This window comes from Haemaphysalis longicornis, unplaced genomic scaffold (genome assembly GCF_048455015.1).
Source record: "Haemaphysalis longicornis isolate Haplotype H1 unplaced genomic scaffold, Haemaphysalis longicornis Haplotype H1 scaffold_76, whole genome shotgun sequence".
NCBI lineage: Eukaryota > Metazoa > Arthropoda > Arachnida > Ixodida > Ixodidae > Haemaphysalis > Haemaphysalis longicornis.
In genome coordinates this window covers 557-23281 of record NW_027526436.1, presented here as the reverse complement: position 1 = coordinate 23281, position 22725 = coordinate 557, and positions in this window count along the sequence as shown.

Sequence of the window (22725 nt, the reverse complement as noted above, 5' to 3'; positions counted from 1 at the left end):
TATATACGCTGAGCTTAAAGACAGAGAACTAGAAAACTATATGGGAGACGATATAAAACTTGGTATGGAATTTGAGGGCAAATGAAGGTAGGTTGGTAAAAGAAGTAAAGACCACCGGAGAGAGAGAGAGAGAGAGAGCAGAACCTTGGTGGGAAAGAAGAGTAGAGCATTTAAGGAAATGGAAAACAAAAGGAGGGGCACTAACGTGGGGGCAAATCCAGGTCTATGGGAAATATCAGGTGCAGATAAGATAAGGGCGAGACAGATTTGGGAAATGAAAAGGGAGAATTCGTTCAAGTTAATGTGAGGAATGGAAAGGGCGGAAGGGCAGTGCACCCGGGAGTATATTGAAAAGGAGGAGGGAAGGGGAAGGTTAAGGTGGCAGTATCTGAACGGGTAAGATGGAAAAGAGACAGGAATTGTACAATTTAGTGGGAGGTGGTAAGGCTCACAGTGGTGAAGCGGCGGTGAATAGCGAAGAGAAGGTGCGGAAAAGCTTCAGGGTGGTTACGGAGAGAAATCAGAGCTCCTACGAGGCCGGAGTTGGAATGCGACCCGCCGTGGTGGCTTAGTAGCTGAGGCGTTGTGCTCCTCAGCACAAGGACGCGGGATTGATTCCCGGCCGCAGTGGCCGCTTTTCTGATGGAGGCGAAAAGCAAAAACGCCCGTTTGTACGAGATTCCGGCGCACGTTAAAGAATCCCATGTGGTCAAAATTAGTCCACAGCCCTCCACCACGGGGCTCCTCATCGCCTGCGTTGCGTCGGCGTATTAGACCCTACAATCAGTGAATTAATAAAGATTAATTGCTACCGTCTTTCTACGTTACTTGCAGACAAGCAACCGGATAGCAGCAGTTTTGCAGCGAAGCTCCGCTGCCGAATGTTCATGACGGTTACTTTGCGCGCACTACATGGGGACACAACTAAAAAAGACCCCAACACCAGAGCAGATTTTCATTGTCTAGTGCGCGCAATGTTACCTTCATGAATGCTATCCACCTAGGCCGCGTTTTCGTGCTATTCTGCTATAATATGACGAGAATTGCTTGCGTGTATGGGGTCGATTCCAGAAAGAATCTCACTCACTCGTTCAAGTTCTATGCTATTATGCTCTGTATTTCCCAATTCAATGAAGGCGTCTTAGAAAAAAAAACCATGCTGAAGTTTGACCACCACAAGACTCTCTCATTACGTCGAGTTTTATTTACCTCGTCACACCTATTTTACAGTGGCATGGTATACGTTACACGATTCCTGTCTTCTCTTAATACGTCGCTGTCTACACACGGAGCATGGTTAGAGAATTCGGCTTAGACTCTTGTTTAATCAATATCTGCTCGGCAAACATCACCAGAGAAATAATTTGAAATATTTTTCTAAGATATGCTTATGCTCGCTTTTTGCATCGTTGTAAGTCGCCATACATAACTATATTTGGTTTCCCAAAATACTGCTTCGCTGGCGTTCTTAATTCACAGTAGTGGAAGTACTTGAATGTTTTACTTTGGTAAATGGCTAAAAAAAATAGAACAACAGAGCTCTTACTGCACTTTCTTAAATTACTGTGTTTCATCAGGGTATGAGGAAGTGAAACAATATTAACCTCAAGCTTGAGGTTGTGTAAGCCTCTCGAGGTCTCTGATTTTCCTTTATTGTACCGTATTGACTCTCAATTGGACTATGACTGGAAGGCGCAATTCAGCGTCTACGAGAAAAAGTACAGGATAGAAGCAGGGAATACTAAGATGAGATGCTTTGCCTTAGATGAGCACTATTTGCTGCCGGACGAACCCTCAAGGAAAAAAGGACATCGGTTCGACCGACATCGCTGGTAGCTCAGAACACCGGAACAAATCCCACAGCATGGCTTTCGTTTCGATGTTCCGAGTCTAATATGTCCCGAATCTAATAACGATTCGAATGGGGCCGAAACAACTTGTTATAAAGAAATCCAAATGTGGGGAGAAATACTTATTACTAAAGTTTCAATTACTATATACAAAGTGAAGGTAACAACGTGGGCGTGCTTCAAACCGAGACAAAAAAATCAAGGCAACCATTTCTATTTTCGTTTCGGTCACTGTGGACTTTGCCTGGTGGCACAGTAAGCTCTACTAGGTGCTTCAGTAAAAAGCGAGAGCCCTTCAGGACGAAGGGGAAAGGACTGCAGTCGTCAGGCCTTTTCTGAAATGCAATTCCGACTTTTTTTTTGCGCAGCGCTTGTCCGGCCTATGCCCGTTTTTTGTTTCGCTAACAGTACGTCGTCGTGATTGCTCAACGTAATTGTAAAATCTTTCTTCTCCGTGTATGCAGTCTTTGAAATCAACTGTGGAGACAGTTTACGCTGGAGGGCTCGAGAACAGCGCTGGCAGCCACGGAACTTGTAATCATGTCCTGTCTGAGCCAATTGAGATGTCAAGCATTTCCCTTACAAGACACTGGTATGGAGTAAACGTCGTCTCGTTTCGGGAGGAATATTAAGCCGCACAGGACAGCATAAAGGCCGAATATAACCGCCCAAGTCTTAAAGGAGTACTGACACCAAATTTAGAGGCCTAAATAACGATATAATTGGCTTCAGTAGTTTGTACAGATTCCCCATAGAAATTCTTGCAGCGATCCGAGGCCGGAAACGCATCGAAAATCGATTTTAATTGCCCTGGCAGCGAGGTTTCACAAATCGGCAGCATTAGCGAAATCGCTATGGGTGTGACGAAAGACTGGCCTACATTTGCGGCCGATTCAGCATGACGTCATACAGTTGTTTCCGGAACCGGAAACGATAGCCTGCGCTGTTGTGTGCGGTCTCGCTTCGATAGGAGGCTTGGCTGCGATACCGCCATACCACTGTGAGCAAGGCTGGCGAACTGCGCACTTCACGTTTTGTACTGATTTGCTCATCAATTCGCGCTTGCTGTTTTCTTGGACTGGTGCGAAGACTGTGTGGTGTCTGAGCGGCCCGTGCGCGTCGCCGAGTTCGCCGAAGCTCTATGGCAAGTTCACGGAACGCAAAGTATTGCTCAGTGGCAGCCTGTCCTAGTAAATCGACGGACGGCGCCAAGCTGCATTTTTTCCCACGGGACGAACAACTGGTCGCCGAAGCCGTGCAGCCGAATTTGCTCGCTGCACTTCTCAGATGAGTGCTACTTGCAGAGCCCGAAGTTGACGCAGGAGTTCGGGCGTCTCCACTCAGATTTGCGCCTACATACCAATGTGCGTCTTCTGCCTGGTGCCGTGCCCACGATTGGCGTGCCCACCGCTGAAGATCCTGGGCACGGTGGTCCAACACAACCGAAGCTCCGTAAATCCGAGGTTAGTAGACGCCTTATGATCTGAACGTGGCTGTTCGTATGCTCTGGCTGGATCGTGATGTTTGCCGTTTCAACTGCTCACGCAGGGGTGCATCGACGCTGGTTGCGCTGGAAGCAGCCAGAGCTCTGTCGGCAGCTTGTTGGACGCCGCTGATGTGGACCTTCGCACAGACGGTTCTGCAAGCGCCGGTTCGTATATGCTAGCGCGTTACCCTCAGCTAACCTTGCGCGACGTAGGCGATCGTGCATCGAGGTAGGCGAGACGTTGTGCTCAAGCCAGTATAAAGTGTTGTGCTAGGAAGCCTAGGTTCTACTCTAGTGTGCATAGGGGACGGGGGGAGGTTATATTGGCTATTTGGGTGCGCAGCAAATGACGCCTCATTGGTGAAGTGCCGAATGTGTTAGTCAGTGCAGTCTGCCGTGTGTCCCACTGTTTTGTCTGTCGATCGGCAACATTCGGCCGTGGAGGAAACATTAACTGAAGCCAGTGATAGTGTCTGGGTGGATCCATATAATTCCTTCACTCCGCTAGCCTGACGGCATTGATTTTTAGCGGGGCGCTCGCCGTGTTACAACTGAGTTTCAGTATGTACCGTAGAAGCACCTAGTTCTGAATATTAGGGCTGGCTCTTATTTCAGCTAAACTTCATAAAGCCTGTTGGGAAGTTGACTTTCCAGGGTAATTAAAAGGGCGTTCTGAGTTCAGCTGCTAACGAGAGCGGCAAAATAGCTAGGTCCTTGCTTTCATGACCATAGCTCAAACAAAGGAGCTGCACCAAGCATACAGAGAAGTTTTTGCTTATTAATTTTATCATTTCATTGGCCGCTGCCTTACCTGCAGGCTTTTTTTATGCTGCAGGTCCCGTTGACTCATCGGTCAATTTGGTTGTGGCTGAGCCATGCCCCGATGAGCCACCACCACATTCCACTGCCTCTGATGCACAATCACAATGCGACGTGCAAGTAGCACTGCAAGCGACGCAAGCGTCTATCAAACTAAAGACAAAGTCGATCAGGACGCAGACAGAAAGCAGGACAAGAGAAATGGGGATGCAGTGATGCATGTCACTACACAGCTTTGATAAGTACTGTAAACAAGCGCAATCACGCACTGTATCAAACTAAATCAACCCCTGCCTGCAGCGTGCCAAACTGATTTGGCCCTTCCGGAAATCCTGCTGCTCGCGGAAACACGTCGAGCGTCTACGCCGGTGCCAGAGTGGTCGGGACACGAACTGTCCCTCACATTTGAGGACGACCCCTTGGATGAAAACTTCGACCCAAGCACTCCACAAGAGTTGGACAGCTCAGCAGCATCACTCATAGAGCCCTCATCGGGCCATGAGCCAACAGCGTCACACCCATCATCAGTGTAAATATCGGACGGCACAACATATTGCGTCTTTATGACAAGGGTTTCATGCATCATGGCACTTAGTGATATTTCTGGTCGCACTACCTCAGCTATCATTCATTAAACATTGCAGTTGTAAAGACCAAGCTGCCTGTAAACAAACCTGTAGGAAGCACGTTTTTGCGCTGGGTTAACAAGCACAGCGGTCAGCAGCACAACCAGTCAACCACACATCTGTGAATGCTTTTTCATCAAGAAATGCAATTGCTAGGCATGAGATATTGCGGAAATCTTGGAGACGCTTACTGCACGAGCACTATACAAAAAATAGGCATCTAAGCTGCTTGAAATGCTGAGACTAAATGCAAGTGTGAACTGGTTATAAATTATATACTTCTTAGTTCAATTAGGGTTGCCACTTTTCCCCGAAAAAAAGAAACGGGCCATTCGGGGGGGTGGGGGGGGGTATATAGAATGTTCATTTTGGGGTATATAGAATGTTTATTTTGTGTTAAAAAAAAGACGCCATGTTTTCTGACAAGCAGTGCCATTTGTTGTGGTGTTTTCTTAGAGAGAAATCAACAAAACGTTTGTACTTAAAGTGAGTTCACTGAAACGTAACCTTAATTGCTGACCGCGGAGGTAGCATTTTGTTTTGTTCCTCCCTTAGGTCCCCCTCCATCTCAGGCAGCGCGCTCGCCTGCGTATTTTCCCTGCTCGCGTGTCTTTGCGCAGCTTGTCGACACATATTCATCGTCTTGGTTGTTGAATTGACGCATATAAAACGCCAAAACGGATATAATCACGGCCCACGGGCCAAAAAACCAGCCAATGACGGCCGGTTTTAGATATGGACCAGCAACCGGCCCGCTGTTTAAAAAACCTGTCGGGCCGCTCCAAAACCCGGCAGGTGGCACCCCTAATTTTAATAATGTCACCATTTTCTCGTGGCTGAATGGTCCGGAGCGCTAGGTATGTTATTTTGCAAGTCGCAAGTTCGAATCCCCGAGAGTACATCCTTTTTTTTGTAAGTTGATTTATTCGTTTTTGCCTATGTTTTCTACACTGAATTCACCATTTTTGTGCGTAACATTCATTGTTCCACTAGCAAGTTTGCAGAACGCGCGCAGACTGACACTGATGCAGTAGTCAGTTCTCGGTGGTGTGCTGTTGCCATGAGCACCGACTACTTGCGGGCAGTGGGCACAGGCCTGAATCAGCACACCCTTGGCCTGGTGCGAACACGCTTTTTACGATACAGGCATGAGTGAGGCAAGCACCAAAGACGCGGGAAAAGCGCATCACATTTGAGCGTCTCCAGCGACGCGGAGGGCGTTCAGCCACTGCGTAGGCCTCGGCTAGTGATTGCTACAGTTTTAAGCTGTCCTGGTTGGCTTATCTGACACACTTTACAGCCGATAACATGACAGAAGCGCTATATGGCGATTACTGAGATATCTAGAATGCCCATCCAATAATACTGTTGGATGCCAAGCATGTTGTTTCACAGAACCGAAACTGAAACCTGTTTGAATGCTAATCTTGGACATCGTCCAATCACGTAGTACGTTTACCTGACGTCACTGCGGTTAGTTGGAGGAGCCACCACAAACCGCGCATACTAATGTTTCTTTCAGGCTTTATGAGATAAATACCGCCTTATCGCCCAGATAAACGATGAAAAGTGTGTTAATTTGGGCCAGTCTATGCAGTGTAAGCAAAAACGAGAGCTTGACAAATTCAGTTCAGCCTCCCTTGAAGGCGAACATTTCTTGGTTTGTGCACATTACAAAAGAAGTGTTGTTGGTCTTAACCACGAAGTTTATCTGAATGAGAGTTTGCTGTATTTTTACTACTGGAATCAGTTGGGGTGTGTTCTAATCTATCAGAATAATATACTGGAGCAAACATAACTCCAACTAGCATTGGCATATATGAACTGAAAAATGTGGCTTCAGTAAGACCTTGTTAACTCAACTGGGAATTCAAACTGAGGTATAGGTACCAGCAAAATGCTGTGTATTTCAACCGGGGATAACTCTCAATAATTCAAATGTGTCCGCATTAACAATGTCTTGTTTCTTTTTCTCTCTTGCTCTTTCTTTTTTTTTTTTAACAGAGCCAGTGAGGGAAGTGCGGCTCCAGTATCCAGCTTGGTCAAAAGGAAGTTTATCGTTTGCGAAAGCAACCTCTTGGAGCTCTTCGAGACCTGCCGGAAATGTCGCCATCCTGTCACTCCCGCAGTGCGGGTATGCATTTTCCCCTTTGAGCAGTCAGTCACATACAGTAAAGCCCGCTTATATCGAACAGCGCAAGGACTGTAAAATAGTTAGATATAGCAAAAATTCGACATAGAATGTGAAGCAAAAAAAAAAAAACCTTACACGAGGGCAATCTTGACGACGGAGTCATGAGCTAACACTGAGCTCTTACCACCCTGCAGTTCACTATTGATACGACATTTTCTCTGAAAGAAAACAATAATTTATTGTGGTGGAAGAACTGCGTGTGTGTAGCCTAGCTGCTTCTTGGAGCGCAACGCGTTGCTGCTGACTGCTTGCTCCACGGTATCTAAACAGTCGACAAGCACAGGACCGCTGCCCTCAATGGCACTGCATTATCGCAGTAGCAGGGCCATGGCAGCCACGGCTTCGCTCGTGCTCGGAAGCGGTACGGAGTCCTCGGCATCTTCGACAGAGCGGAGACAAGCACGGATACAAGCGAATAACGGCGAACCGAGCAAGTGTGCGCAGCGAGTGGCGCCGACTTCAAGTTCGGTGACACCGCAACCCGCAGCGCCCATTGTGGCGCTTTCGGCTCCAACGGCATGCATGCGTGGAGCTGGTCCACTCAGCCACGGCCGGTTTGGATGCCCGAGCTCGCACGGGAGCCGCAAGCAACACCCGTGCCACCGCTGTGCGCTGATGTAATGCGGGAAAGCCTGCCGCATGCCTAAGGAGAGCAAAACAAAAAAAAATCCCACGCGGGAGAGTTCGATATATCCATTGTGAGCAAAATCGCGTTTTATATAAAAAGTTTTCAATGCATGTAATTTTTACCAAAATTATACAAGGGTTTGATATGGGCAATAATTCGATATATCCGTGTTCGATATAAGTGGGCTTTACTGTAGCGCTAACAAAATCTGTATATGGGTACAAACTATTCCATATGTCACGCATGAGTGTTAAAAGTACATTTTGTTCACAGTTTCTGCAGCAACCTCACATTCCTTTAAACCTGACGTCATGTCAGAGGTTTCTTTGTTATTTTAATGTTTTCGAGCCTGTGAGCTCAAAAGCTAAGTAGCACAAAATAGTCGCACAAAACAATAGTCGCACAAAACAAAAGTATAGTCGCACAAAACAAAACTAAAACCTGCTTCAGCTGAGACCTAATAATTGTCAGGCTATTGCGTGATTTTAATATTACAGTTAAAGTTTGTTTTCTGCTTTGAGTAGACCTGGGGTTGGCGGAAAGGTGTGCCGCTTACAGTGCAAAGCTTCACTAAACGAGTGTTGCAACTTCTAAGCCAACCCTTCTTGTTTTTACTATCAGATGACGGGTTCTCTTGTCGTCATCACAACAACATGCGCATCGCATACATTGGAGTGGCGCAGCCAGTTGAACGAGGGCACGTATGCGGTGGGAAATGTGCACCTGGCTGCCGCGATCCTCTTCAACGGCTGCAGTCCTGCTAAATGCCTGAACGTCCTGAACAGCGCCGGAATCTGCTGCATCAGCCAGATGACATTCTACCGCATTCAGAAGAAGATCTTGCTTCAGGCAGTAGACCAGGTATCAATGGCAGCAATTAAATTTAATGGTTGAAGTATTGTGAAAATCGGACTTCAAGATAAATATGGTTTCACACTGTACGTAAGTTCAGACGAAGTTTTTGCAAGTTCAGATGAAGCATTTAGGAGACAACTACCCAAAAAAATGCATTTTGGAAGAATTGTGTGATTTAAGTTTGACTGCAGCTTGTTAATGCCCTTTACAGTTCTGATCTGTTTAGAATCACAGTGCTGTACTGTGCAATTAAGCATTTTACAATTCACCACTACTTAGATATCCTGGGAGCAGTGCAAGAGCTTCCATAAGATTTTGAGACATAGACTTCTATAGAACCATGTAAAAATGAATGCCTAATTGCACTCCTGGCAATGCAGTACAAGCTATTAGGGAGACTCATCCTACAGTGAAGGGTGTTCTTTGCTGAATAACCTTAAGTGTTATGTGGTTTTCCAGATTAAAGGGTGTAGTGCCAAGTGTGTGTTACTTTTTGTAGGTGTGGCAGGAGCAGCGGGCAGCTACCTTGGAGAGGGTGAAGGCAGCAGCTGGTGGTGCCAAGCTTGCCAGTAACAGCAGGGCTGATTCACCAGGCTACAGCGCCAAATACGGGACGTACTCCGTCATCGAGACATCACTCAATAAGGTGGTTGATGTCCAGGTTGTTCAGGTACTGGCATAATTCCTGTTGCATGATGCCTATGTTGTACTTGAGCATGTTTTATCTCTCAAAAACATAGCATGAAAATTATCAGGCTCGCATTTCATTTTCCAGGCGTACCATTATGGGTGGGGAATTTGGGCTTGCTCCAATCCTGTTTGGCGTTGCATTTTACTGAGTGCCTGTTTGTACCCTGTGAAATGCAGCGAGTAGTGAATGGTAGTTGTGCTTTGAAGAAGGGAATGGGTTGGAATCTTGTGCTTCTGCATTGCTCACATTTTTTTATGTTTTGTGTTGCGCTCAATATAGTATCCAGAATTGAACTGCGAGAAGAATCGATGCATACTGCTGTAGCTATTCCTGTTTTGTCATTGAGTAATGGGTGTAGTTCTCTTTGTCAGAAATGATGCGCACAACATTTTACGTGGTGTCTACCAACTGCAGAAGCCTGCAGTTCTCCAGACTTCTGAATAGCATGGACAAACTTGGAGAATTTTCGCTTCTATTAGAGAAAAGCCCAACATTAACTAAGCTTTGTAGTTTAAAACGTATACGCATATACCAGTTGAAGCTAGCTTGCTTCTTAGCTTACTTATGCTGAGCATTAATCATGACACACATGAATGGCTTGAGAGGGCATTGTCCACAAAAAGTGGTCCACAAAAGTGTCCACAAAAGCATTGATTGGTCTGCTAGTCACACTGAAGGCTGCATAGCGGCCAGTGCAGCGGCATCGACTTATGCGTGACGAACCTTCAGTTTTGTCGAACGCGTAGACATGCTTTCAGGAGTTCCTTCGACTTTCTCTTGATGAAAGAGTGCATGTGAATGCTAACAGTCCACCCACATCAGTACTGTGACTTCATCTTTGGACTGAAGCCCGACCACACTGCCTGTCGCAACCTTCGCTTGGTGACATCTTTTGGCAGTCCTTTCGTCGTTGAGGGAACTTTACCGCAGATGAAAGAGTCATCCTGTAGGACTGGTAGCATCCGGCAACACATGTCAGCCTGTCTTGTCCAAAAGCAAAGTTCTGTGTCGCTCAGCGAATTTACCAAAGGCACTCAGGGAAAATCTGGGAAACTCAGGGAATTCCAACGTCTATTTGATAGACACCCTGTCTTAGCCTGTTCCCTTTTCTGTTTGTATTTGGTCTCTCATTGTACCCCTCTTGTTTCCTCTCAGTCAAATGAAGTGGCCTCCAGTGGGCACATGGACCTCGAGGGCCTGAAGAGGGCGCTTCGAGACTTGGACGACAGGGGTGTCGCCATCGGAGAAGTGGTCACTGACCGCCACCCGCAAGTGCGGAGGGTCTTTAAAACGGAGAGACCAGAGGTCAACCACTTCATCGATGCATGGCACGTTGCGAAAGGTTAGTGCTGTTGCTAATGGCGTTGTATGTAAAGGCGCCCGCTACAGTTGCAACTGACTTTCTTTGTGCTTCTGCAGGGTTGAGAAAAAAGGTGCTGGCAGCTTCCAAGGCAGAAGGGTGCGAAATTCTTGCCCTGTGGTGCAAAACGATCATCAACCATCTGTACCATGCCGTGAAAGTTGGAGGTGCTGACGGGGAGCTGGCAGTGGCTGTCTGGCTCTCTGTGCTGAACCATGTGCAAGACAAGCACGACGGCCATGGCCCACTGTACGAGAAGTGTCTGCATGGAGAGCTGGAGCGACGAAAGTGGATTTATCCTGGTTAGAACTTGTCTTCTGCAGAACCCTACTCATAACATTTCTTACAGTGGAGCTGTTGTTACTGGCCGGACGTTCGGTGTTGCAGGGCAGAACACCAAGAAAATGCTGAGTGCTAGTGAGTGTGTGCTCCACAGCGACCGCTGAGCGTCCTCTGCAGAAAGTGTCAGTAGAAAAAAAGCCGCAAATTTTGGGGCGTGAGAGAAGGGCACTCGCCTATGGGACACAAACTTGGAGGCTCACTAAAGGGCTCAACTGAAATTGAGGACGACTCAGCGAGCAATGGAGCGGAAGGTGATGGGTGTAACATTACAGGACAAGAAGAGAGCGGAGTGGGTCAGGAAACAGACGCGCGTTAACTCTTTCGTTACCACGCCTATTCAAATCGATCACCGGTGATCGATGATTTATATTGCCTCTTTCGACATGTTTATTCGTTTCTCGTACACCTAATGCGGCCAGTGGTTAGTTTAGGCACTGCCCTTTTAGAATCAGTTAAAATTTTCCCGCTCAGGCGACATTAAGATTTTTGACAGCGTTTCTTGCGAGGGGAGGTGCGTGTGTTTTTGAGGAAGGGGGCGTGCCCGCTGCACTTGACAAAAACACATGCCGCTCGTTGTTAGGCTACATTACCATAATTTTTTTTTGTCAAAAGGCTCCTGGCAAGTCAAGTACTAAGTAATGTTGTCAGCTTTTTAATCCGACAGCGTTGAGAGGTGATAATTACTTGAAAATCACACCAGCTATTCACTAGTGATCTTTGTTTCGGAGAAAGGATAGCTTTATTCAGCCAAATCTTATATCTGATGGTCCCTCACATGTCTAGCAAGTGTGCCTGGCATTTTCAGCCAGTTTCCAACAGTTTCGGCTTCGTTTTTGCGTTGCGAAATTCATATTTGGCGCTACTACGCAGTTACCCAACTACAAGCTCATTTGCCATGGCGCCTCCGTTGCCCACTACTGTGCCTCGAAACAGGCGTGCCGCTCGTGCTTGCACTTAACCCACGCCTTACTTCTGTGATTACAGCTTCAGGTGAAAGTCAAAACATAACACCGAGTCGGCGGATATCAGTCGGCGGATACCTAGAGAAGGCAAGCATAGCAGGCGGCGGCAGAAAGTTGGGTGGGCAGATGAGGTCAAGAAGTTTGCAGGGATCAATTGGTCGCAGTTAGCACAGGACTGGGATAATTGGAGGTCCATGGGAGAGGCCTTTGCTCTGCAGTGGCCGTAAATAGGCTGATGGTGATGATGACAACACTTTACCATTCAAGTCTTGCGCGTCAATGCAAACTTCCCTGAATTTTTGAATCTTCCATCTTTACTTTGTGTCAGCGGGATTATAAAAGTGATAATAGGCCATACTACATATTTGCGAGCTACTCCTTGTACATGCACTCATTTCCATTACTGTCGTGGCACTAGGGAGTATAGTAATTATGAAATGTTTAAAAATTTTGTTTTAATTTTTACAGGCACGGACGCATTTCACAAGCTGCGCCCCATAATTTCAGCAAAGAGGCTGCTGGACGACATCAGGCCGATCTCCCCTGCTTTGCAGACTTACGGAGTTGAGTCTTTCCACTCCGTGATTTACCGTTCTGCTCCGAAGGCCTTCCCGTTCTCGTACAGAGGAATCGTTGCAAGGTGGGTAGACCCCTTAGATGTTTTTGGCAACTCTGCAGGGACTGTGTGTCTCACCCCTGCCCCTGTAAATGGTACTATATCCATGGGAGAGGACCCTGCTCTCCGGTGCAGTACCTTCTCTGTGCATTTTGTATTACGGTTGAAATGAATATCAGTCAGCGTCAAATAGGTGGCCGTGTTAACAGGTTGAAAATTTTCCCCCGTCCAATGGGGGGGGGGGCAGAGAGAGAGAGAGAGAGAGAGAGCTCTTTATTAGGGAAGAAAGCCAAGAGATTTGCCGGACTCTCAACGCTGACATTCTAATTGGTGGGGGAAGGGGTAGGAGAGGATGGAAGAGGCCCTATAGATGACAGGGCAGAAGAAAGGAGACAAGAGGTAAAAAAAGAGAGCGTTCATTTGTGTGACCAGTTGGATGAACATCACGATCACAGTGTTATTATAAATCATTTCAGTGACGATGATCTAGTCCAGGTATTCAAATGACGCCTCTAGTGCTTTGTGCTGAACTGAAGGGGAGGGCCATGAACTGAGGAGTACTTTTAGGCTGGTTGTTCCTGGGCATAGGCGCTCGAATCCTACACCTAACCAAGAGCAGCTTTTGTGCTATAGGTTTTTCAGTGCAGTTGTGTGCGCATTTACTGTGCACCTTCACCCGAAAACCGAGCATGGAAAAACATAAGGCTACAGTTCTAAGTATGTATTTTAACCGATACTCATAACTGATCCTTAGTGAATCATCGCACTAGCGAACACTAAACAGAGGCAAAGGTAAAAGAGGCGACGAAACACACGCTAGACACTTCTTGCTTGAATTTTGTGCGACCTGTATGTTGTGCTAAAACCTTTCGCTAGTCATCCACCTTCAGGGTGGAATGGGTCCTAGTTTTTCAATAGCATCTCTCGATAATGATGACATTTTGTGTGATTATGTACACAGGTGCACCTTATCAGCCTTGCACTACAACGAGAACGCTGGAAGAGAGCAGGCAAAGACTCTGGCTGGGGACCCGCGCTTTCAAGTGGTATTTCCAAAATCCAAGAAGGGAGGCCACACTGTCGCCGCCATCAAAGTTCCACCCACTTACGGTATGTGACTCCGTGCATATGGCAGTACTAGCATGTACTTTGCAGCCAATGTGTATGAACGTTGACCACTACAATCTAGGTTTTTTTTTCCTTTACTGTTTGCTGCCGCCTTTTTTAAAACTGTATCTGCATTTTTCTTGTTTGCTCAACAGTGCCATCTATTGCAAATAAGGGTGCATAATTCGTGTGGCCAGTAGAGTTTCATACAAATAACTAGAGGGGAAACTGGCGCTACAGTCAACGCAAACATGACAGCCGCGCTTACGCTTCAATGGGAATGATGGGTAGTTCTGGAATCGGATTGCGTAGGATCCTAATGGAGTTACGCAGCGAGACAAGAACAGAGAATTGGTCGCTTCCAGTTGAATTGTCCCCCATCTTCACACTTCGCCAGATTTTTGTCAAATATTATTGGCAATTCCCTACTTTTTTTGGCGTTCAAAGCCCCCCTCGCCCTCCCACCCAATTTGCCGTCCAGCCCTCTGCCGTGTCGGCTGCATGCAACTCGGCCCTACAATTCAAAACGTTGCTGACCCTCATTCCAGCCTATCAAGTGCGAATTCGGAATATATAATGCAAGAGCGTAATTAGGTAAAGTGAGAGCAAACAAAAAAAGCGAGCGGCCTCTCAGTTCGCCCGACCACCTTGTTTTACCGCCCCTAATTTCGGAATCGCAAAACAGATTTCACTCTTATGACGCTCGCTGCATTTTGTCACTGAGACACGCAACAAAACGGCAAGGTAACGCTGCACCATGTATTCGTAACGGCGACGCAAACGAGCACTGTATAATGAAAGCACATGCATAGTGCGCAGGTACGCAAAAGAACGGCGCACCGCAGCAGGCGAGCCAGCGGTCCGCTGGACCTCTTATTTTCTGATTGGCTGTTGTTGAAAAGTCCTTGTCACCTAGAGTATTAGTTTAAAGTAGAAGCTTCACTTCAAATGGTCAGTGAACCTGCAAGTGGTTGCGCCGTCTTTTCTTTTTTCCATGCAGGGCAAACACGTGAGTACGCTGCGTGGTTGCCCTCACAGTTTACACAAAGATATGTTTGGGCTTGACAGTTTTCAGGAGGGTGTTCATGAGAGGCACATTTCGCACATGCAAGTGTGAACATGCATTTCGCAGTGAACTTGCGCCGTCACCATCCCGGCACTTTCGTCGGCGCTGTAAACGTATTTAGCGCTGCAAAGCTTTTCCCCCTAATGCCAAGTTGATCGCCGGAAGAGACCGGACTCGGCGGGGATGGGCTGGTGACCATGTCGCAAAACAATCGGGAACATCGAGCTCATTTTGCTTCTGTCAACATGCGATCCTATGGGACCCGCGCAGCTTTGTACTACCCGGAAGTACTGCCCGGAAGCCGCTTGCGCAGCGCCGGCAGCACAGGAGGTCTATAACAGTTGATAGGTAAACGTTATAGTTTTTTGTGACATGCATGGACTGGCTGATATTGTTTGCCGGCTATCTGGACCACCTGCAAAGAGCCGTGGATGATCGGTTGAGCAGTGCCAGTGGAGCACCTAGCCCACTTCAACCAGTGCCACCGCCTCTGACCAGCTCTGTTGCGCCTGTTGACAAGGCAGCAGCAGTGCAGGCTTTCTGGAGCCGCTTTGATTGCGTGTAGGGCAGCAATTGCTAGAGGGACTCCTGCCACCTTCTAGCGCGGAAAAGCTCTTCTACCTCTCCTTGCACATCTGCATTCAAACCTTTCAATGATTCAGCAGGAAGGCATGTTAAATTTTTGTGGAAGGTAAACGTGCCAAAGCTACACTTGGGCTATGGGGAACACCTTATTGGAGGGCAACAGATCTATTTGGGCAACCTAGGGATCTTTGACACGCGCCGAAATCTTGACAAACTGGCATTTTTGCTTCTCGCCTTCATCTAAAATACAGCCAGCAGGGTCGGGATTAAAGCCGCCTACTTGGTTTCAGCATGCCTGAGAGACTGCAGCGGGTCAGCAGGTGATTTTTGTGCCCCTTCTTGTTCATGCTTGTTTACTTTTTTAACTTTCTTCTTCACCATTGTGTACGGTAAAAATTGTGCCGTAAACCAAACTCGTAGAGAAGATGTCGAGGTACACCTTTTGCATGTTCCTGGTTGTAATGCAGGTGTGCTTAGCACCTGTGGCATCTGCACGTTGCCAGTGTAGTCAAGCGGGGAGTACAGTAGATATAGCTCATCAGCGTGCTGGGTGTTTTCAAAGGTGATATCTACAGCTAGCAACTAAACCAGAACAAGGCATAATAGTCTGCCCCTTTTTCAGGGCAATGCACCTGCCTTTTGTTGACTTCATGATCTATACATCATCTTGGCTCATTTTTTTTGCTGGTGCAACGTGAAAACCACCACAGCTGCCACGACCTTATGATGAGTTGTAATGATGTGAGTGGACACACATTCCGGGTGATGACTTCATGTTGATTATGACAGTCTCACTAGAACGGAAGCAAACCGCAGGCTGCACTTTCCCACTCTGCACACTTTTACAGATGGTTCACACACGTCGACTGCATCAGGAGCAGCCTTTGTCATTTTGAATGGCGCAGGCCGTGTGTATACGGTGTGGTGGTTCCATCTGGTGTGTCCAACAATTTCCTTTGATGCCGAGGTGATTGCCATGCAACTAGTACAGTTTCGCTTGGAAGGCAGACCTTCCTGCGCCGTCAGAATCTACTGGACAGCCTTTCACTTTTGTTAGCTCTTAATAACCCATTTAATCAGTCTGCTACCGTTAATTGCCTAAAAAAGACCCTTTGCCTACTTTGAAGTTTACTGCGTCTTTATAGCACATGCCAGCTCAAGCTCGTGTGTGGGTACGAGCTTGCGGATACTGTCACCCGCACTGATGCTACAAGAGGAGAGGAGGTTCGTGGAAGGTGGCCGAAAACTAGGGTGCGCTCTTTGCTGATAAAGGTTGGTCGCTTGGTGTGGCAGGAGACAAGTATCAACAACTGTGACAGTGAATTATATCGATGCACCCCTAGTGTACTTGACCTCCCTTCCCAAGGCAGCTACATTCAGAGGCTTTGTCAGCTCTTGAGATCACCGTTAGAGCCGCCATATCTTCCCCACCTACTGGACAATTTGAAAGCCGTGGATTCTCATGGAGCTTGCCAATTTCATTTCTCGAGCTATGCCTGAGGTGTGATGCTTATTTTTAGTCACTTGCATCTGAGCCCTGTTGTGCATGTAGTGCCAGCCCTTACCTTCCAGCACTCCGTAGTGTCGGCATTGGTGAGGGGTTTATTGAGCGTTTTATCTTGTATCTGCACTCCCACTTGCTGCACTTTGTGTTGAACTGGATGACCCCTAGTTATGTGCCACCCATGAACTGCATCTCTACGATACTGCGTCCAAAGGTCACAGTGCTTCGTGTGAACTCGTATCGGTGAGATGAGCGGAATGCCGTCTCAGCTCTGACTCATGACTTCTTTGAGAGTACTGCTCACACTTGTAATGTTTTCAAAACCTGAAATTTGGAGGGCTCATTGGTACTGCAAGAATGTACATGTTACGTTCAGAGTTCACTTTCGCAATACGCTGTGTAAGGCTTTATTTATCTTTGTGGGGGATAATTTTATTTTGTGTGCTTAATTTTATATCTAGGGAGTTGCGTTTAACGTTGTGTGATTGCCTTGGCGTGTGAATTATTTGTCTCCTCCCCTTGGTGTGTGAATTATTTGTCTCCTCTTGTGTTTGGTTCCTGGAAGTACGTGCTCACACTAGGCCTTCCATTTGATTTTAAATTGCGTACATGCAGTGAGCGGTGTATCGCGATATGTTTCCTTAGCGTGTACCTGCTGCTTTGTGCGAACTGAGTCGAGAACCTTCTCTCTTCTGCTCCGTTTTATGTTAACTTGTGCTTAGTGTTATTTTTAAACTTTCCTTCAATGTCCTGCTGTTACGTACTTCGGGGTGTTTTTTTTTTGTTCTTCAAATTGGCTTTTCCTTTAAAAATGTTTAGTTGGCCTGTAGCCGTATTTGTTTTTAAAGCTGTCATAGCCAAGCTGGAACAGGTCTGGTTGCCCGCAATTTTTGTCTTCAGAAAGTGTGGGGAAGGAGGGATATGGAATTGGAAAAGGTGCAGCGTGCAAACCACCTTGGCTTTGTGACTGGGCCTCATGATTTACATTTATTTTGACCTGTTAGCACACTCTGTGTATGTGTGTATTGAAAATTGTTTTCCTTTCCTGTTTAACTGCAGCATCACTTTGGGTGTCATTTGTACATGTTGAACTATGGTAGCATATAAAATGTGTTGTAGTCACTGTGAATGATTGTGTCTATGCATGATCCCATATGTATGTATGTAGTTGCATCACTGTGTGCATTGTGAGCAGTGTAATAATATGAAGTTTTATCAGTACCTGGCAACCACAAATGAAATAAAGAGACTGTTGCTGTTTCACGACACCTTTTTTTACACTTGGGGGTACTGGAACCCAGCATATTCCTCTGAAGGAAATGCCTCCCTGATTTTGCTCACGGCGCAACTTGTGATTACTACCGGGTGGTTTGGTCCAAGAACTTTCCATATCCAGCGGACAAATTGCCTGTAGGCAACGTGCCGGTTTCACCCTGAAATAGTAAATTTAATCAGTTGAGTAGCAATAACAAAACTGAAGAAGCAGTACTAGTGCAATGAAAATTACCTTTTATCTGCTCTAGAAAACCCTTACGTTGCTACAAGTCTTTTTTTTAAGACTTATTCAGTCACAGAACTTGAGTGGCTTTAAATTCTGCAGTAATTGTATACCAACCAAATGACAGCAACAGTTAATGTATACAGGTGTATCTCAAGTCCTTGTACTGGCTTCAAATGTTCAGGAACACAACAATTCTGAAATCTAGAATTGTGAATAGCATTGTTGCGCCAATAAAGGTGCCGGATCCATGGTTTTGTAGAAAACCTGTGGTCCTATAAAATAAACAAATCGGGCGTTTCTCGTCCCCCAAAGTATAGGTGGCTAATATGAGGCCTCGCTAGCCAAAGGAAGTGCCACAAAGAATTGCCAAGATGAAAACTCGAAAATCGTTAGAACAAAATGGTTGCAATTACGAAAAAAAAAATGCGTGAGTGCGCGCATTAACCAAAGTCCAAAAATACCTGTGAAACTCCGGGTCACCCACTATGCCTGGTCGGTCCTCCATGAGCCAGTAGTAGGCGATTTCGAGCGCGTGAATATTTATGACACCCTGAGTGAATGTCGGGTGCGCCGTTATGCAAGACTCTCCCGCCGGAATCGTGGCATCGACGCGGGGAATTTCCCGGCAACACTTCGACTCGAGCGACTTGGGCATCGGTCGGCAGTGGCCGCAAGTGCACCTTTAAGAAAATAAGACACATTTCTAGTCGCCGGTGCGGTACAAGCGAAGTGGAAACGCATTCCGCCCAAACAGCCGTATCCACAAAGGGCCCGCGGTCTGCGTTTGTTAGCACTAGTTAGCACTAGCAGTAAAGTCGCACTGACCCGGCCAGGTAACGCGCAGTTTTTTAATATAATGAACAAAGTGCGGCTTTTAGCCAGGAAGGTAATTCTTAAATGCTTAAATGCGCCAAGTGTGCACATCTGCTGCAGCCTACCAGTTCACGTTGCCCAACCTCCAGCGTTCTGGGTCGTCGTCGTCGCCGCCGCCCGCGTCGACGCCGTCGTCGCCATTCTCCGAGTCGCTGCTGGCCAGCGGGTCGAATTGAAAATGTTTTGCCGCTACTGCCGCAGCAACATTTAAAAAATCCGGCGGAAACGACTCATCCGAGTCTGACGATTCAGACATGACTGCGCGAGCAAGTGTGGACCGCGTGCAATCCGTAGCAGACGAGGCGGAGCACGTCCCTGACGTCACGGGTGAGACCGTGACGTAAGACTTCCCGCTTGCTGGCTGGCCTTCGAACGGCCATTTTCCCGCGCGGCGACCGAATTTGAAACTGGTTGCAATAAACGTGCTACAATTAATTTTATGTTGGCTGACGGCTTTCGGTTACATTTTCGTAATTATTGGGCCAATAGGTATTCTTTACAGCATAAAAACTGAAAACGAGAAATTTGATGTCAGTACTCCTTTAAATGTCAAGTGGACATCGCTGAGGAAATTAAAAAAAAAATTTCACAACATAGCTTCTTCTGCTGCTACAAGCACGGGCATTCAAGAACGTGACGTAAGCATATGCCTTCCTTCACTTTTTGAAGATGCCCCAAAAATGCCCCCATTTCAATCGAGCTATCGCTAGATTAGGGTTTCTTTTCGTTCCTTGTTTACGTAAATTCTCCATGTCATTCAATGAAACTGTGACGAATGGCCACGAGAGTGATTGGCCATGCGAGTGAGCCAGCAGAACGACAACGACGATGACAAAGAAGAGGGGCCGCGCGTAAGTGATCGCGGAGGCTGGAACGGCAACGGCTGGAAGCGAAGCGGCGGAACAGGGCGCAGTCCGTGGGAACTTCCCCGTGAGACGCCTGGGCCACCCTAGACGGGACCGCGCTACCCTCCGCCAAGGCTCGAGAGCTCGTCTGGGCGCCGTCATCGAGGTGGTGGTGCGCCGACTGCTGACGCGCCATTCCGGCTGTTGGGCGCTGCCGTTCCTGCTGTTGGAGCGCCTAGAAACGCGTCGTGATCGACTGAGAGTGAGCTGACTGGCCTATTAGGCATTGCTCTCGGACCTTGTGAACTCCGAGGTTACTTGTGTATCTTTGAACTGTAGACTGTGTGTACGTGTGACCGAAACCCATCCTCTCTGTTACATCCCGACCTCTACTATGCTCACGTCCTGTGCTTGTCCTCCGTCCTCTTAAATATATTCTTCGACGTGTTAAACAGTGTTCGTCTACTGCCTGCCTGCGTGGTCCTTGGCCCATTCATAACAGAAACATTGAGTTTACGTTTCGCGCGTGACGTAACTTCTATGATGCAGCTGGCGCTGGAGACTTACGGCGCTACTCGCGGGTCCATCATACGCTGCAGCCAATCAGATCTACCGACCTTCGGTGAAGCCGCCCGTGGTTTGGGCGGTTTGGGCGGCATCTATGCAAGCGAGCTTCCGATACGGCGTATCTTTCTACGCCGATCGTCGATCGTCGCCATCCGTCACTTGAGCTCAGCTGAGTTTGCGGCTGCAGCACGTCGTTTACGATATATGAATAGCTCGGAAAATCAAACAGCGTCTTCCGCAGGCGCGAACATTACGCGGCAACCTCGGAAAGCATCGGCCTGCACGGTGGTCAATCACTGCTCAAGAATAGGAACACACCGCCGCAGCTAAAATTTATCGCCGCTCGCCCCAGCTCTATTATTACTGAAAATCAGTTTACAAATGCGTATGGGGGTGACAGTGCGGTGAGAGATTCCGCCTAAGGTCTTTTTAGGCGTTGAATATTTAAGCAGTGACCAAATAACGGCGGCGACACTGAACCTTTCTGCGTAGCGCGGCCTCGGGGGGACCTCTTTGCCGCTACAGCGCCCCACGTAAGAAGCGCAATCGGGCAGCTATCAATTTGTGGAAATTGTCAAATACTGTCGTGGGCGAGGATGTTATGTCTGGGGTTTGCATTATTCTAGAACTGATGTGCCGACACTAACACGGCGGATGAAAGAGCCGTGCAGCCAATGATGGGTGTAACATGCACGTCCGCTGCTAAAAAAAAGCGCGATGTACCACCGAGCGGAGCGAATGCTTGCGCGTATGCCGGAGTGCAAGGGACTTACTAAGTGTTTTTAGGATGTCTTGTTCCCGAGCGTATCAGCTAGTAGGAATAATAGTGCGTTGAGGGGGAAGAATAGAGCGAAAGCTCTAGGCTTAATAGCCTTCAGTATCGTATTTAGGGCCTCTTTATGTGGAGAGAGCTCGGCGTTTTTCAGTCAGTAGATTTGTTACTCTAATGCAGGCAGTGCCGAAGCTCTGCAGTGGAAGGTTTCAAACAGGGTATTTTGTAGGGATGTTTGACATTGAAAAGAAGTAACAAGCTTTCTGTTGAGAAAATGTATTCAAATCATATTAACCTAATACTCGCCATGATCACCGAAAGTAGTAGTAATAGTATAAACGTGTATTTGCCGCAAATAGCAAAGGAGCGGAGGATGATCTCCTGCGTTGGTCTTGAGGTGATCATCGCCTTTGGTTGGCGTCCCTTGTCCGGTATGCCATGGCCTGCCACAGAACGAAGAGCCCGGTTTACCAGAGCACGCTGGTTTTCCAGGACCGCGCTGGTGAGCACGGCCTCCCACTGCTCCGGTGATGGCGCCAGGACCTCCTGTAGTTCCTTAACACCCTTACACTTCCACACCATGTGATATGTGGTGTTGGGCGTTCCGCTGCGGAACTGGCATTCAAAGCTGTATAATGTGGGGTACATCATACGCAATAGTGTGGCATGTGGGAAGGAATTTGTCTAAAGTCTTCGTAGTTGTGTTGATTCTTCTCTGGTGAGCCTTTGATGTGGAGGTGGGTATTTCCTTCTTGTAAGCCAGAGGTGTTCCAAGATGTTTTTGCTTCGTTTGGCATTGGGATGGCTGTGTGGCATCCCGGCAAGACGTGTGTTCCCGTTAAGGCAACTTCCTGGAGTGAGAGGTCTCGGGCTATGGCATCGGCTGCTGCGTTACCTTCTAGGGATTCGTGCCCCGGTGTCCACACGATGTATATGTCTATTGGGTTTCGGCGTGCCTGGATAGTCGCGTAATATTCGAAGCGCCGTTTTAGACATTCGTCCTTTTTGGTAATTCCTGCAGGCCGCTTGCGAGTCTGTGAGCACTCTGATTCGCTCTTTGGTTTCCGGCGCTGTGGTGACGGCAAGCGGAAGCGCTGCCTCCTCCAGCGAGTCCGTGTCTCCCGTCTTCATTGTTGCCGATGATAGGTGGGAACCTTTGAAGTCTACAACGCTTATTGTATGAACTCGTTTATTTATTCAGCTTGGATACGCTGCCGCATCAACGTATCTTCAGTTTTGATGGTTTCTGTAGGATCTGTGGAGTGCTTTCGCTCTGGCTTCGCAACGCTTCTTGTGGTAGACGGGGTGCATGTTTCGAGGGATACTTGCCACTTCGATGTGGGTTCTTAAATCGAGGGGGATGCGTTGTTTTTGGTGTTCTGTTTCTATTGGGCCCTCATAGTTTAGGCGGCACAAGGTAGCTCTACCATACAAAAACAAAAACGTTTTCTTGTCATAAGCCCGTTGCTTGCCTGA